Below are 15,562 nucleotides of genomic sequence, written 5' to 3'. Positions count from 1 at the left end.
CATTTGTAACCTTCACTAAAGCTGTTTCTGTGCTGTGATGAGCTCTGAAACCTGACTGAAACTCTTCAAATAAGCCATTCCTCTGCAGATGATCTGTTAGCTGTTTGACAACTATTCTTTCAAGGATTTTTGATATGAAAGGAAGGTTGGAGATTGGCCTAAAATTAGCTAAGACTGCTGGGTCTAGAGATGGCTTTTTGAGTAAAGGTTTAACTACAGCTAGTTTGAAGGCCTGTGGTACATAGCCAATTATTAGAGATAGGTTGATCATATTTAAGATTGAAGAATTAATTAATGGCAGGACTTCTTTGAGCAGTTTTGTAGGAATGGGGTCTAAAAGACAGGTTGATGGTTTGGAGGAAGTAATTATTGAAGTTAACTCAGAAAGATCAATTGGAGAAAAAGAGTCTAACTTAACATCAATGGTACTAAGAGTAGCTGTAGATAATATTACCTCTCTGGGATGATTATTGGTAATTTTTTCTCTAATGATAAAAATGTTATTTGTGAAGAAGTTCATGAAGTCATTACTAGTTAACGTTAAAGGGATGGTTGGCTCAACAGAGCTCTGACTGTTTGTCAGCCTGGCTACAGAGCTGAAGAGAAACCTGGGGTTGTTCTTATTTTCTTCAATCAGTGACGAATAGTAAGATGTTCTGGCTTTGCGGAGGGCTTTCTTATAAAGCAGCAAACTATTTCTCCAGGCTAAATGATGATCCTCTAAATTTGTGACACGCCATTTCCTCTCCAGATTACGAGTCATCTGCTTTCGGGTACGTGTTTGAGAATTATACCACGGAGTCAGGTACTTCTGATTAGAGACCTTAGTTTTCACTGGAGCTACAGTATCCAGAGTCGTACGTAGTGAGGAGGTGAAATTATTAACAAGATGATCGACCTCTGTTGGAGTAGCATTCAGGTAGCTGCTCTGCTCTATGTTGGTACAGAGGATTGAAGATGATAACAGTGGGTGGATTATATTCTTAAACTTAGTTACAGCACTTTCAAAAAGACATCTACTGTGATAAAGTCTACTCTCCACTGCTGTGTAATCAATTATTGTAAATGTAAATGTTATCAGGAAATGATCAGACAGGAGAGGGTTTTCAGGAAACACTGTTAAATGTTCAGTTTCTATGCCATATGTTAAAACAAGGTCTAGAGTGTGATTAAAGTGGTGGGTGGGTTCTTTTACATTTTGAGAGAAACCAATTGAGTCTAATAAGAGATTAAATGCCATGTTGAGGCTGTAATTTTTAGCATCTACATGGATGTTAAAATCACCCACAATAATTATTTTATCTGAGCTCAGAACTAAATTAGATATAAAGTCTGAGAAATCAGACAGAAACTCTGTGTAAGGCCCAGGTGGACGATAGATGATAACAAGTAAGACTGGTTTCTGAGTTTTACAGCTGGGGTGGACGAGGCTAAGCATCAGGCTTTCAAATGAATTAAAAGTCTGTCTGGGTCTTTGGTTGATTAATAGGCTGGTGTGAAAAATTGCTGCCACACCTCCCCCTCGGCCTGTGCTTCGAGGTTTCTGGTAGTTAGAATTAGGGCTGAACGATTATGGAAAATAATCTAATTGCGATTTTTTTTGCCCCAATATTGCGATTGCGATGCGATATGCGATTATTTTTTAAGGTCTTTGTCTTCTGTATTATTAAACAAAGACAAGCAATACATCATATAGTATGGCCAATACTATATTACATTAATTTTAAACTGTTCTTTCCTGGAAGACAGACCTCTGTTATGATGACATGAGGTGATGCATGAATTGATGACTGACATTTTTATTTAACTTCTTCAATCACAACAGTATATTTGAACATACACAATAGTTTATTTTTAGCTTACAAACATCTGAGCATAAAGTGCTGACAAGGAACCCTGGTGTAAACATTAAAATGAAAGTCAGTACAATGTGCAGATTGCAGAAATATACATAAACAAAATCAGTGGCTTTACCACACTCAGTTTTTCGACATCTGTGAACTACTAGACAGTCATTCAATTAAAAAATAATATTAAATAAATAAAACTAATAAATAAAAAATACACACATCTTACTGATCTCTGCAGTCAGTAACATTACACATAAAGTGCAAACATAATAGCAATTGTATAAACACACACACAAACACGCCTTTAAAATTTAAAGGCGTGAAATTGGACGGTCTAGCCTTCTGAATCAGAAGGCTAGTTCTGATTAGCGTCACCGCTGTCTCGGTGGAGTTTATTAAACTCGGCCGTCTGCTTCTTGCTATCTAAAATATAACCAGACACTGGTGTAAATTCTCGACTGTCTCATACTTCTGTTTAATAAGTTTTCTGTTTGACGTTAAGTCAGCTGTGTGAAAACCAAGGAGGAACCCACCCGGGGGATTAATAAAGTTTTATTTTATCTAATCTAATAACTTTAATCTCAGCCAAACCGATTTACTCACGAACAAACAAAACACTGAAAAAAGCCCAACAATAACATTTTTAGGTTGTCTAAGTGACTTATATATTACGTTTAACCCGAGCAGCGAAACTCCGCGGTGATCTGAAAATGATGTGCCGGGAGTTGTGCCGTTCTCGGCCGCATCAGTAACCCTCGAGCTCCCGGCTAGCTGTCGAGCTGGTGGGTAGCAGACGCCTCTGAAAACGTCGAAGCACTTTTGCAAATATGGGATATCTTGATAAACCGAGCAGATATTTGATGTTTACACAACTACTTTCTCGCCTGAAAATATGTTAAAAGTTTATTTTGCGACCCAGAAAGATTAGTATGAGTAATTTTAAAACTTAGTAGCGGCCGCCATTGCTGGAAACTGGAGTTTGGCTGGGCCGCGCTATGAATTCTGGGATATGGTAGTAATTTGGACAGCCTTCGGCGCGTCGCTGTGACGTAATCGGTCTACAAATGCGGCCTCAGGAGGATGCAGCCCATGAATTTGGACATGTCCAGAGTATAATCGCAGCCTTTGCGGTTAGAAAATTGCACTTGATCATGTCGCGATATTATCGCAAATGCGATATATCGTTCAGCCCTAGTTAGAATGACTCGGGGGTGTTGATTCATTTAAACTAACATAATCATCCTGCTGCAACCAGGTTTCTGTAAGGCAGAGTAAATCAATTTGTTGATCAATTATTAAGTCGGCTGCACGGTGGCACGGTGGTTAGCACTGTTGCCGCATAGCAAGAAGGTCCTGAGTTCAATTCCACCATCAGGCCGGGGTCTTTCTGTGTGGAGTTTGCATGTTCTCCCCGTGTTTGTGTGGGTTCTCTCCGGGTACTCCGGCTTCCTCCCACTGTCCAAAGACATGCAGCTTGTGGGGATAGGTTAATTGGAAAATCCAAATTGCCATTAGGTGTGAATGTGCGAGTGAATGTGAGTGCGAATGGTTGTCTGTCCCTGTGTGTTGGCCCTGCGACAGACTGGCGACCTGTCCAGGGTGTACCCTGCCTCTCGCCCTATGACAGCTGGGATAGGCTCCAGTGCCCCCCGCGACCCTGAAAAGGATAAGCGGAAGCGAATGGATGGATGGAATTATTAAGTCATGTACTAACAGAGACTTGGAGGAGAGAGACTTGATATTTAATAATCCACATTTCACTGTTTTACTCTTTGGTTCAGGCGTGTAAGACTGCAACTCTGCTTCCTGGTCCCAACTCTGGATAGTCATATTTTGGGGGGTTTAATAAATTTGTCCATATTTCTAGAAATGAGAGCTGCTCCATCCAAAGTGGGATGGATGCCGTCTCTCCTAACAAGATCAGGTTTCCTCCAGAAGGTTTGCCAATTATCTATGAAGCCCACATCGTTTTTTGGACACCACTCAGACAGCCAGCAATTTAAGGAGAACATGCGGCTAAACTTGTCACTCCTGGTCACCAACAAACACCTGAAGAGAGTAAGGCAAGTCCTGAGAAGTCAGTTAAATGGGAAGAACAAAATCTGGGCAGTGAACACCTACCGAAGCTACTGAAGGTCACCACAGGAGAAAAGGTACCCTGTTGGGATAATAAGTTGTCCAAAGAAGGAGATAGAAGCCACTGACATCAAGACCTGGAAGCTCCTGACCACGCATGGAGGGTTTCATCCTAAATCCAGCTTCCTGGGACTGTATGCTAAGTGGAAGGAAGGAGGCTGAGAACTAGTGAGTATAAGAACCATAGAACAAAGATCCATTAATACATCAGGAAGGTGGCCACAGATGGTCATGTGCTTAGTGATTGATCCAGGCAGCAGATAGCCAAGAAAGAAGAAGAAGCAAGAAGAACCATCATGAAAGGTCAGGCCCCTGCATGGCATGTACTGGCATCAGACAGAAGAAGTTGCTGATATTGAGACATACTACCAGCAGCTGCACAAATCTGGACTGGAAGACAGCACAGATGCACTAATCATAATCCCTCTGAGACAATCAAGCACATAACTTCAGGGTGGAAGATGCTAGCAGCCAGGGCACAGCATACAGGAAGATCTGTACTGAGTATGGCCTGGAAGTACAAAGGTCACAATGGGATATGGTTCTAAAGGTGATTGAGAATGACCAAGTTAAAGTGGTATTGACTGACCAACAAGACATAGTAGTGGGGTACAAGCAGAGAAAGAAGCCCGTAGGGACAGACGCCCCTGAGATCTCTGTCCAGAAGAGCACGGCCCCGGCGTTGGGGGTTCAAAAATGACTTATAAAAGAAGTTACTCCGACATCACTTTGCAGTTTGGATTGGTCAAAAAAACTGCTATATTTATTCTATTTATTGCAGTTACTAACAGGGTCAGATAATTGCTACATAAATTGTGAATCAATCTACAGTGATAGAAATGGGTTATGTTGCTTTTATGCAATATTTGACTATATAGATCAGGATACCTAAAAATTGCTATTTGAAGTTGGAGTTAAATTGCCTGTATTTGTATAGCACTTTACTTCGTCCCTATGGACCCCAAGGGGCTTTACACTACATTCAAGCATCCACCCATTCACACACACTGGTGATGGCAAGCCAAGCTGTGGCGCTGTCACTTGGTGTTCGCTCGCTCTGTGGTAGAGTATCACTTCCTGTTCCTGCTCAAACACAGTGGTGTTTCTGAGTAGCTTATTTGCTTAGCAATTTAAATTAACAACTTTTAAATACATTCTTCTTTCATAGTATAATCTTCACGTGCTTCATCCGAAGCACACTTTCTGTGTACTCACTACCTAATTTATAGCCAAAGTATTCACTCACTGTCTCTGTACTGTTTCGCTAGCTTAGCTTAGCTCGTAGCCGACTCGTTAGCACCATGGCTACTTCACCTGTCCCTCCTGCACTTTCTTGCTCATTGTGTCAGATGTTTAGTTACTCCTCGGCCTCCTTTAGCAGTAATTATATCTGTAACAAATGTAGCATATTTGCAGCTCTGGAGGCCAGGATTACTGAATTGGAGACTCGGCTTCGCACCCTTCATTCACCTGTAGCTAGCCAGGCCCCTGTAGCTGGTGCAGCCGAAGATAGCGTAGGCCCCGCTAGCTGTTCCCCGGCAGACCCCAAGCAGCTGGGGAAAGAGGGCGGCTGGGTGACGGTGAGGAGGCAGCATAGTCCTAAACAGAAGCCCCAGGTACACCACCAACCCGTTCATGTGTCTAACCGTTTTTCCCCACTCGGCGACACACCCGCCGGGGGTCAAACTCTAGTAATTGGTGATTCTGTTCTCAGACATGTGAAGCTAGAGACACCGGCAACCATAGTCAATTGTCTTCCAGGGGCCAGAGCAGGCGACATTGAAGGAAATTTAAAACTGCTGGCTAAGGGTAAATGTAAATTCAGTAAGATCATAATTCACGTTGGCAGTAATGACACCCGGTTACGCCAATCGGAGGTCACTAAAATCAATATTGAATCGGTGTGCAACTTTGCCAAAACAATGTCGGACTCTGTAGTTTTCTCTGGTCCCCTCCCCAATCAGACCAGGAGCGACATGTTTAGCTGCATGTTCTCCTTAAATTGCTGGCTGTCTGAGTGGTGTCCCAGAAACGATGTGGGCTTCATAGATAATTGGGAAACCTTCTGGAGGAAACCTGGTCTTGTTAGGAGAGACGGCATCTATCCCACTTTGGATGGAGCAGCTCTCATTTCTAGAAATATGGACAAATTTATTAAACCCCCTGTTGGGATTCAGAGATTCTTTTATTGCTACCATATAATTTGCCTTATGAAGAATGTATTAATAACATGTTTCACAGTATCATTTATCAGTAATATTTCTTACAGGGTTTATAAAATTGCATTGAATATGTCTGTCATCACATTGACCTTTCTATTTGTATAGGTTGAGTTCATTTTATACACAATGCATAAATGTGCTTGGTTAGAGTTGATATTCCATTCTAGAAGGTTTTAAGCTTCACTGGTGAGAGTGTCCAGATGATACATGCTGAGGGGAGATGAGAACATAGCAGGTTAATTGCATGCACGCTTACGATACACATATTAATCTAGTAGCAGGTCTGAGCGAAGGCCTAAGCGTCTTCTGCTTCAGTTTGAGACTGGCTGCAAAGTACTCTACTTAGTGATTAATGACGAGGGTCCATTATTAGGTCTCAGAGATGCTAAGACCTAAAGTTATTACCTTAAAAGGCAAGTAATGTAGAAAAGAGAAGTAATATGTCAGTGTATGGTTATTAGAAGTGTACGTGATGTACCCTTGTCTGCACGAGTTGAACTTTTGCCCGTCTGTCACCATGTATTTTTGAACTGTATTGACGTAGGTGTGATATTTTATCCTATAAAACCAGAACCCAATGTATTCTTGTCAGAGCAAAACAATCCGTATGCTGACGGTTGGTTGTTCTCCTGTGATAATAAAACTCATCGTTTGATTGCACTTTTCCGGAGCCTCCGTAGTTTGTTGTCTGGTCTAAAGTTGATCGATCTCGCAGCACCCCCAAAGTATGACTATCCAGAGTTGGGACCAGGAAGCAGAGTTGCAGTCTTACACACCTCTCTGTAGCTTCTCTCCTCCTGCTACCCAAAACAAACTAAAACAAACTAAAACAATCTAATCTTCTAAAACAAACTAAAAACCAGCAACAAACAACTTAAACATAAACAATTACAAAGAAAGAACAATACAGTATCCACATCTGAACCAAAGAGTAAAACAGTGAAATGTGGATTATTAAATATCAAGTCTCTCTCCTCCAAGTCTCTGTTAGTACATGACTTAATAATTGATCAACAAATTGATTTACTCTGCCTTACAGAAACCTGGTTGCAGCAGGATGATTATGTTAGTTTAAATTAATCAACACCCCCGAGTCATTCTAACTACCAGAAACCTCAAAGCACAGGCCGAGGGGGTGGTGTGGCAGCAATTTTTCACACCAGCCTATTAATCAACCAAAGACCCAGACAGACTTTTAATTCATTTGAAAGCCTGATGCTTAACATTGTCCACCCCAGCTGTGAAACTCAGAAACCAGTCTTACTTGTTATCATCTATCGTCCACCTGGGCCTTACACAGAGTTTCTGTCTGATTTCTCAGACTTTATATCTAATTTAGTTCTGAGCTCAGATAAAATAATTATTGTGGGTGATTTTAACATCCATGTAGATGCTAAAAATGACAGCCTCAACATGGCATTTAATCTGTTATTAGACTCAATTGGTTTCTCTCAAAATGTAAAAGAACCCACCCACCACTTTAATCACACTCTAGATCTTGTTTTAACATATGGCATAGAAACTGAACATTTAACAGTGTTTCCTGAAAACCCTCTGCTGTCTGATCATTTCCTGATAACATTTACATTTACAATAATTGATTACACAGCGGTGGAGAGTAGACTTTATCAAAGTAGATGTCTTTCTGAAAGTGCTGTAACTAAGTTTAAGAATATAATCCACCCACTGTTATCATCTTCAATGCCCTGTACCAACATAGAGCAGAGCAGCTATCTGAACGCTACCCCAACAGAGGTCGATTATCTTGTTAATAATTTCACCTCCTCACTACGTACGACTCTGGATACTGTAGCTCCTGTGAAAACTAAGGTCTCTAATCAGAAGTACCTGACTCCGTGGTATAATTCTCAAACACATACCCTAAAGCAGATGACTCGTAATCTGGAGAGGAAATGGCGTGTCACAAATCTAGAGGATCATCATTTAGCCTGGAGAAATAGTTTGCTGCTTTATAAGAAAGCCCTCCGCAAAGCCAGAACATCTTACTATTCATCACTGATTGAAGAAAATAAGAACAACCCCAGGTTTCTCTTCAACACTGTAGCCAGGCTGACAAAAAGTCAGAGCTCTTTTGAGCCAACAATCCCTTTAACGTTAACTAGTAATGACTTCATGAACTTCTTCACAAATAAACTTTTTATCATTAGAGAAAAAATTACCAGTAATCATCCCACAGATGTAATATTATCTACAGCTACTCTTAGTACCATTGATGTTAAGTTAGACTCTTTTTCTCCAATTGATCTTTCTGAGTTAACTTCAATAATTACTTCCTCCAAACCATCAACCTGTCTTTTAGACCCCATTCCTACAAAACTGCTCAAAGAAGTCCTGCCATTAATTAATTCTTCAATCTTAAATATGATAATAATGGATTGGATTTATATAGCGCTTTTCTAGGCACCCAAAGCGCTTTACAATACCACTATTCATTCACTCGCACATTCACACACTGGTGGAGGCAAGCTACAGTTCTAGCCACAGCTGCCCTGAGGCAGACTGACAGAAGCGAGGCTGCCATATCGCGCCATCGGCCCCTCTGGCCAACACCAGTAGGCAAGTAGGGTAAAGTGACGCAACGACCAGGACAGAGAGCCCAGGGATCGAACCGGCGACCTTCCGGTTACAGATGCGATTCCCAACCCCCTGAGCCACGGTCGCCCCATGATCAACCTATCTCTAATGATTGGCTATGTACCACAGGCCTTCAAGCTAGCTGTAGTTAAACCTTTACTCAAAAAGCCATCTCTAGACCCAGTAGTCTTAGCTAATTATAGGCCAATCTCCAACCTTCCTTTCATATCAAAAATCCTTGAAAGAGTAGTTGTCAAACAGCTAACAGATCATCTGCAGAGGAATGGCTTATTTGAAGAGTTTCAGTCAGGTTTCAGAGCTCATCACAGCACAGAAACAGCTTTAGTGAAGGTTACAAATGATCTTCTTATGGCCTCTGACAGTGGACTCATCTCTGTGCTTGTCCTGCTAGACCTCAGTGCAGCGTTCGATACTGTCGGCCATAATATCCTATTAGAGCGATTAGAACATGCTGTAGGTATTACAGGTACTGCACTGCAGTGGTTTGTATCATATCTATCTAATAGACTCCAGTTTGTGCATGTAAATGGAGAGTCCTCTTCACACGCTGAGGTTAATTATGGAGTTCCACAGGGTTCAGTGCTAGGACCAATTCTGTTTACATTATACATGCTTCCCTTAGGCAGTATCATTAGAAGACATAGCATACATTTACACTGCTATGCAGATGACACCCAGCTCTATCTGTCCATGAAGCCAGATGACACACACCAATTAGTTAAACTGCAGGAATGTCTTAAAGACATAAAGACCTGGATGGCCGCTAACTTTCTGCTTCTTAATTCAGATCAAACTGAGGTTATTGTACTCGGCCCTGAAAAGCTTAGAAATATGGTATCTAAGCAGATTCTTACTCTGGATGGCATTACCTTGGCCTCCAGTAACGCTGTGAGGAACCTTGGAGTTATTTTTGACCAGGACATGTCCTTCAATGCACATATTAAACAAATATGTAAGACTGCGTTCTTCCATTTGCGCAACATCTCTAAAATTAGAAATATACTGTCTCAGAGTGACGCTGAAAAACTAGTTCATGCATTTATTTCTTCCAGGCTGGACGACTGTAATTCATTATTATCAGGAAGTCCTAAAAACTCCCTGAAAAGCCTTCAGTTAATCCAAAATGCTGCAGCAAGAGTCCTGACAGGGACTAGAAAGAGAGAGCATATTTCGCCTGTTTTGGCTTCCTGTTAAATCCAGAATTGAATTCAAAATCCTGCTCCTCACATACAAGGTCCTAAATAATCAGGCCCCATCTTATCTTAATGACCTTGTAGTACCATATCACCCTATTAGAGCACTTTGCTCTCGCTCTGAAGGCCTACTTGTTGTTCCTAGAGTATTTAAAAGTAGAATGGGAGGCAGAGCCTTCAGTTTTCAGGCCCCTCTTCTGTGGAACCAGCTTCCAGTTTGGATTCGGGAGACAGACACTATCTCTACTTTTAAGATTAGGCTTCAAACTTTCCTTTTTGCTAAAGCATATAGTTAGGGCTGGACCAGGTGACCCTGAATCCTCCCTTAGTTATGCTGCAATAGACATAGGCTGCCGGGGGATTCCCATGATGCATTGAGTTTTTCCTTTCCAGTCTCCTTTCTCACTCACTATGTATTAACAGACCTCTCTGCATTGAATCATATCTGTTATTAACCTCTGTCTCTCTTCCACAGCATGTCTTTATCATGTCTTCCTTCTCTCACCCCAACCGGTCGCAGCAGATGGCCCCGCCCCTCCCTGAGCCTGGTTCTGCCGGAGGTTTCTTCCTGTTAAAAGGGAGTTTTTCCTTCCCACTGGTGCCAAAGTGCTTGCTCATAGGGGGTCACTATACACAGTGTCCATGTTTGATGTTCTTTTGCTACTTTTTCTGCATATAGGTTTTTTCATAAATATAAAATATCTATTACTTTTTACATTTTTAATCCTTCAAACACCTTTTTCTGGTACAATGCACTTGTTTGAAGACAACCTCAAAACTCACCATTTCATATATCAGCAGTGCTACTGGAAATTATTGTACAGTGGTCCCTTGCTATAACACGGTTCACCTTTCGCGAACTCGCTGTTTCGCGGATTTCTTTTTTACAGCGCATTGTGTTCTGCGTTCTGATTGCTGTAGACCATTGTCAATCAATCTCGTGCCGTGTCTCCTGTACAGCAGCGGTTCCCAACCCCCGGGCCACGGACCGGTACCATGAGTTTTTTGGTACCGGGCTGCAAGAGTTGAGGCTCGGGTGTGAAATGTATGGTTTTCAGGGTTTTTATTGTTAAGTCGGTTTCCCTGGGTCTTTTCCTGTGTTGTAGTTGTGTGTCTTATTTTGATATAACTATTTACGCATTACTAGTGGTGCAACGGATCACGGTTGATCCGAAATCTGAACCGATCCCACTCCACGGTTCGGCACGCATGTGATCCGAAGATTCGAAAAAGAAAAAAAAGTATGTGTATGGTGGCGTGGTGGGTCTGTCAAGCGATGGTTATGGCCAGCACTAGCGGTCCAAGTGGAGGAGTTTGCGGTATTTAAGCAGCCCTTTGCTGCCCAATCCGACCGGGCTAAAGCTATTACAGCTATTGGGGTGTTTAGCTGCAGACGGGAGGCTGTATTCCTTTGTGCAAAACAAGGGGTTTAAACTATGATGAACGAGCCACGCTATGATATCTCGTTGCGCGTCCACTTTAGGGTTACAAGATCGTACCCAGGCATGTATGAGCAGAAGAAGTTTAAAGTTATGGCTGAACTGTCCCGGGCATCTTCTGTTGCCCAACTACTACAAATGGGTGGACCTCCGGGACAACGGAAAGCCACGTGACCGTGACCGCTCATTATATCACAGCGGAGTGGTCGATACAAAGCCCTGTAGTGCCCTATAGATTACATTAGATTAGATGAAACTTTATTTATCCCTCGGGTGGGTTCGTCCGGGAAATTCAGTTTCCAGTAGCACAGTAATGGTAAATGGTAAATGGCCTGTATTTGTATAGCGCTTTTACTAGTCCCCCCCTAGGGACCCCAAAGCGCTTTACACACCCAGTCATCCACCCATTCACTCTCACATTCACACACTGGTGGAGGCAGCTACAGTTGTAGCCACAGCTGCCCTGGAGCAGACTGACAGAAGCGAGGCTGCCATGTACCGACAGAAGTTGCAGAATGTGAGCAGAAATATACTCTATATACACATATATAAATACAGAGTATACAAAAGGGATAAATAGAATAAATAGGAATAAGAATACAAGGGAACGGCACATTTCAAGTATTGTGAGTCTATTACACAGTTGGATATTAACAAAAAGTATTGCACAGTGAAAAGGCACTACTAACAGGCATCTCCGAAAACGTTAGAGCACTTATGCAAATATGTGATGTCTTGATAAATCGAGCAGATATTAGAAGTTTACACAGAAACATTCTCGCATGAAAATATCTTAAAAGTTTATTTTGTGACCCAGACAGAGTAATATTTCAAACTCCGCCACTCTGTGGTCCGCCGCCACTGCCTCGTTTGAGTTTTGGACGAAATGGATTCTGGGATATTGCATTTCATCATTTCGAGCTGATTGGAGACCAGAACAGCCAATCAGATTTCTTTGCAAGTCTGTGATTGGCTGGTTTTGTTGCACAAATATAATGGTGTACAGAAAGAGTTGAGCGCGCACGGGCAGAAATGTTGACAGCGCGAGCAACACATTGCGAGCAAGCGTAAATGCAAAAACTGAGCGAGAGGGGCTGCTGTTGTGTGTGTGTGGATAATAGCAAACACTGAAATACAGTTTTTGCACGCAGCAATGAATTTTGTTCACTCAAATTCAGCTTTTCTTGGCTCAAAATAAATTTCTCCTCAAAATACAACACTTGCACCTGCAAACTTTTTTTTACGTGCGCTCAGAATAGTGGCACAAAAATAACGGCATACTTGGAGAGTGCAGCGGGAGGGAGGCGGGGCTCCTCGGAGAGTGCAGCGGGACGGAGGCGGGGCTCCTCGGAGAGTGCAGCGGGAGGGAGGCGGGGCTCCTCGGAGATTGCAGTAGTCCTGATAGTGGTGGCTGACTTGTCATTGAAGAATGCTGACATGACAATAAATGCCTTGCCATATCCCCACGCCGTATGATGTATGATGAGCATATCATTTTGTCTGTAAGAGAGAAAAAACCCCACATGTAAGTTCAAAGTAGTTGTATAGAATGTAATCAGTTTATCCAACAATCAGATTGCACGTGTTAACAAAAACATCCAAGCCATCCTCAATAATAAAGGCAAAATGGTATGGATCACTAGAGCTGTCAAGAAATGTGGTGAATAGGAAATAAAAATATATTTAATGAAAACACACTTTTTTCTAGCTGATGAATGCACTGAACTGTACAATGTGAAAAGCAACTTGTAAGTCAACAAAGAGACTGCAGAAGTGCTGAAAAGAAGTGCATATTTATAACTTTATGTTGGGTCTGCGCCTCCACAGGCCCTGCTGGTTTAGAAACTTATTCCCGTTAACGAAGCAAGACGAACAGCAATTGATCGATTTTACTTGCTAGCAAGGGAGGCTGGTCGGAACCAGGATCTTGGAGCTGAACGCTCCTCACCTGTTTCCTTCAAATAAACAGCCTACCATGCAGCCTTTTTATTGAATACAGTTACAGTTTACACAGGCACCACCCATTGTAACATCCTCTGGCATGTAAGAGATTTGGGGAGACAATTCTTTAAAAAAAACATAATTTACCAGACACTCTGTTTTTTGTAACATACATATCTATTGACATATAACAGACAATTTAACAAAGGCTAACTCAAATCTGGGCAATAAAAAAGCAGTAGAGCATAGAATAGAGAATATTAGTATTTATAAATATATAAATCGCTTTCTGACGAACTTTTCAATGTTGATGCAGGTGGAATGAAAGACATGAATAAAGTCCCAAATGCAGTGAATGGAACAATGTGCATTGATGTTACTGAAGGTGAAAAGTAGTGAAGTGAATTTGTTCGATAACAAGCAAAAAACAAATGCGTTTTAAACTGACCACTAAATGCCAACCAGAGGTGTCAAAAGTCCACACATTCCTTACTAAAGTTTAGATACCACTGTTTAAAAATACTCGACTAAAAGTAGAAGTATTCACTCAACTTTTTACTCAAGTGGAAGTAAGAAGTACAGTATTTTGTACTGTACAAAAGTTTAAAGTAATCTTGCAAAGCAGCGGGGGGGGGGGTATAGTGTAATGACCCTGATTTGAAAATGTAGGGAGTACAAAGTGCAGATACTCGTGCTAAAATGTAAGAAGCAGAAGTATAAAGTAGGCACAAAAAAGTACAGCGGTAAAGTACAGATACCAGAAAATTCTACTTAAGTAATGAAGTATTTGTACTTTGTTACTTTCAGTCTCTGATGCCAACAAAAAATCATATTCTAATGCAAAATGTGTATTTTTTGTCATGTCGCCCACAGAAGCCCTTAATCCAGCTCCGCTTAAACCAGGGCCAGTAAACAGACACATCACGATAAAAAAACATTTAAAAATGACCGTTGTTGTAACGCAAGCAGAGTGCCAACATGATCAGTGTCAGCAAACTAGACGATTCCTAGAATTATGAAATTACTAACGGCAAATGTATGGCGTTATTTTTGTGCCACTATTCTGAGCGCACGTAAAAAAATTTGAGCATGGATGAGTGAGTGACGTGACTGACACAGCTGGCTGCAGAGAGGCTCGGCTGAGCCAAAAAAGACTGAACTGCATCATTATTTTTGTTGAATAGATTTTTTTTGTACCTTAACTGGGTTCCGGAGGCAGTTTATAACTTTTGCGAAGATCGGGAGATTTTTCCATTACGCTGCGTTATTGACGTCTGCAGTCGGGTCTCTCATGTTCGCTCTGTTTACGGAGCTCTGTTAGCTTGGTCATTTAGACAATAGGCTGTTGACAGAGTAATGTTAACGCTCGGTTAAAAAGGTTAAAACAATGCTTGTGTAGTTGTGTCGAATTGTATGCACTTGTGTGAGTTATATGGTACGTTTAAGTTACTCTGTCTTTTGCAGACAGCAAGACGTAGGCCAGTTAACCTTAGCGTAGCTTCCCGTCACTCATTAACTTAGCTGAAACTCCCCACATGGATTTGGGCAACCAAATAGAAAAGAGTGTAGCTGCTGCTGAGCACCTCTTGGTCCTCCACCGGCCAAAAAACTCAAGTTCTGTGTGGAAGCATTTTACACTCAGTGCTGCAGACAAAACCAAAGTAATATGTAATGTTTGCAAAAAGTCAAATCAGCAGAGGCAGAGATATAAAACATCTGTCAACATCTGCTATGCATAATCACATGCACTTAAAGCATCTTCTTCTGGTACTGTCTGCCAACTCCCCCCACAAGAACCAATTCATCATCACAACCATATAGATCGTCTTGACAAAATGTAATGTTTCCATTTATCCCAAATCTCAACAAATTTGTTTGAAATCTGTTAGAGATGGTAATCTTTTCCATTTTAAATAACTCTTAGACAGTCTTGTGCCAGTCATTTAGTGATGCAATTTTTACACTTAGCCATTTGAAAAAATGTAGGTTTGAGCATTAACGGGAGAGTTGAAAATAACTGCTAAATGCGTTATGAGCATTATTCAGATGAGAGCTGAATTAGAAATCAGCTATGTGGGGTGTAAGGTCATTGTATTGAAGAGAACAGGGAGCTTCTGTGTCTGAGGATTAGGCATGCTGTTAGCTTGGCATCTGGTCCTCTCGCA

At 41.5% G+C, this 15,562-nt stretch overlaps 1 protein-coding gene across 12 annotated transcripts in view; it reads left to right on the top strand.

Moving 5' to 3' along the window:
* dlg2 (discs, large homolog 2 (Drosophila)) overlaps nucleotides 1–15,562 on the top strand; it is a 174,324-nt gene that overhangs the window by 22,626 nt on the left and 136,136 nt on the right. The window lies entirely within an intron of this gene.

Source organism: Maylandia zebra, linkage group LG10, assembly GCF_041146795.1.
Source record: "Maylandia zebra isolate NMK-2024a linkage group LG10, Mzebra_GT3a, whole genome shotgun sequence".
Classification (NCBI taxonomy): Eukaryota; Metazoa; Chordata; class Actinopteri; order Cichliformes; family Cichlidae; genus Maylandia; species Maylandia zebra.
Note: the sequence above shows the minus strand (reverse complement) of the source record. Positions and strands in the feature narration are given on the sequence as shown.